A 1,934-nucleotide genomic window follows, 5' to 3' on the forward strand; every position below is an offset into this window, starting at 1 on the left:
ACCATCTGTCCCTCAAAGTTCCTTTCCTGGATGCCGTACTTACCCATCACTTCTTCATCGCCCCTGTTTCCTTACCAATATGTCCATTACAATCTGCACCAATCACAACTCTCTCGCTGTCTGGGATGCTCAGAACTACTTCATCTAGTTCCTTCCAGAATTTCTCTTTCAACTCTAGGTCACATCCTACCTGTGGGGAATAGCCGCTAACCACATTATTTTATACATAACACCCTCAATTCAAATTTTGTCTCATCACTCGATCTGATACTCTTTTCACCTCAAGACATTCTTAGCCAGCTCTCCTTTAAAATAACCCCAACTCCATTTCTCTTCCCATCTCTCCGTGGGAGAATAATTAAAACCCTGGGGAGGCTCGAACCACTAACCTCTCAGTTAACAGCCAAACGCGCTAACCAATTGCGACACAGAGACGTAAGCAACTGTACTTTTTGGGGCTTTTGATCTACTAACATCCAACAAAAGCCAGGCAAATGCTCCATTTTGGAGATGTCCCTGGGTGGGCTCGAACCACCAACCTCTCGGTTAACAGCCGAACGCTCAAACCAATTGCACCACAGAGACGCACGCAACTTTTTGGAGCTTTTGATCTACTAACATCCTACAAAACCAGATAAATTCTACATTGGGGAACCGTACCTGGGTGGGGTCAAACCAGCAACCTCTCGGTGAACAGCCGAACGCGCTAACCAATTGCGTCACAGAGACGCACGCAACTGTACTTTTTGGAGCTTTTGATCTACTCACATCCTACAAAACCATGTAAATGCTACATTGGGGAACTGTCCCTGGGTGGGCTTGAATCACCAACCTCTCGGTTAACAGCCGAACGCGCTAACCAATTGCGCCACAGGGACGCACGCAAGTGTACTTTTTGGAGCTTTTGATCTACTAACATCCTACAAAACCAGGTAAATGCTTCATTGGGGAACCGTCCCTGGGTGGGCTTGAACCACCAACCTCTCGGTTAACAGCCGAACGTGCTAACCAATTGCGCCACAGAGACGCTCCTAACCGTACTTTTTGGAGCTTTTGATCTCCTAACATCCTACAAAACCAGGTAAATGCGACATTGGGGAACCATCCCTGGGTGGGCTCGAACCACCAACCTCTCGGTTAACAGCCAAACGCGCCACAGAGAACACGCAAATGTACTTTTTGGAGCTTTTGATCTACTAACATCCTACAAAACCAGGTAAATGCTACACTGGGGAACTGTCCCTGGGTGGGCTCGAACCACCAACCTCTCGGTTAACAGCCGAACGCGCTAACAAATTGCGCCACAGAAACGCACGCAACTGTACTTTTTGGAGCTTTTGATCTACTAACATCCTACAAAACCAGGTAAATGCTACTTTGGGGAACCGTCCCTGGGTGGGCTCGAACCACCAACCTCTCTGTTTACAGGCAAACGCGCTAACCAATTGCGCCACAGAGACGCACTTAACTGGGCTTTTTGGGGCTTTTGATCTACTAACATCCTACAAAACCAGGTAAATGCTACATATGGGAACCGTCCCTGGGTGGGCTCAAACCACCAACCTCTCGGTTAACAGCCGAACGCGCTAACCAATTGCGCCACAGAGACGGACTCAACTGTACTTTTTGGAGCTTTTGATCTACTAACATCCTACAAAAGGCAGACAAATGTTCCATTTTGGAGACATCCCTGGGTGGGCTCAAACCACCAACCTCTTGGTTAACAGCCGAACGCGCTAACCAATTGCGCCACAGAGACACACCTAACTGGACTTTTTGGGGCTTTTTATCTACTAACATCCCACAAAAACCAGGTAAATGTTACATTGGGGGACCTGTCATGATGGCTGCCCATGAAGTCCTCCTTGTCAGGGCCGTGATGCCACTCCCGAGGTATGTCCGCGCACTCACATGACCCCGACTCGGTTGTGGCG

General features: G+C 48.4%; 6 non-coding genes across 6 annotated transcripts; all 6 read right to left on the reverse strand.

Annotated features, from left to right (window-relative positions):
- Positions 1-511: 511 nt before the first annotated feature.
- trnan-guu (transfer RNA asparagine (anticodon GUU)) lies at positions 512-585 on the reverse strand. Its single transcript has one exon. It is a non-coding gene; the product is annotated as a tRNA-Asn (tRNA).
- A 219-nt stretch (positions 586-804) lies between these two features.
- trnan-guu (transfer RNA asparagine (anticodon GUU)) lies at positions 805-878 on the reverse strand. The gene has a single exon. It is a non-coding gene; the product is annotated as a tRNA-Asn (tRNA).
- Positions 879-953: 75 nt separating this feature from the next.
- On the reverse strand, positions 954-1,027 carry trnan-guu (transfer RNA asparagine (anticodon GUU)). Its single transcript has one exon. It is a non-coding gene; the product is annotated as a tRNA-Asn (tRNA).
- A 210-nt stretch (positions 1,028-1,237) lies between these two features.
- trnan-guu (transfer RNA asparagine (anticodon GUU)) lies at positions 1,238-1,311 on the reverse strand. The gene has a single exon. It is a non-coding gene; the product is annotated as a tRNA-Asn (tRNA).
- Positions 1,312-1,535: 224 nt separating this feature from the next.
- Positions 1,536-1,609, reverse strand: trnan-guu (transfer RNA asparagine (anticodon GUU)). The gene has a single exon. It is a non-coding gene; the product is annotated as a tRNA-Asn (tRNA).
- Positions 1,610-1,685: 76 nt separating this feature from the next.
- trnan-guu (transfer RNA asparagine (anticodon GUU)) lies at positions 1,686-1,759 on the reverse strand. Its single transcript has one exon. It is a non-coding gene; the product is annotated as a tRNA-Asn (tRNA).
- Positions 1,760-1,934: the final 175 nt, after the last annotated feature.

Source organism: Syngnathoides biaculeatus, unplaced genomic scaffold (assembly GCF_019802595.1).
Source record: "Syngnathoides biaculeatus isolate LvHL_M unplaced genomic scaffold, ASM1980259v1 ctg266_pilon_pilon, whole genome shotgun sequence".
Taxonomy (NCBI): Eukaryota; Metazoa; Chordata; class Actinopteri; order Syngnathiformes; family Syngnathidae; genus Syngnathoides; species Syngnathoides biaculeatus.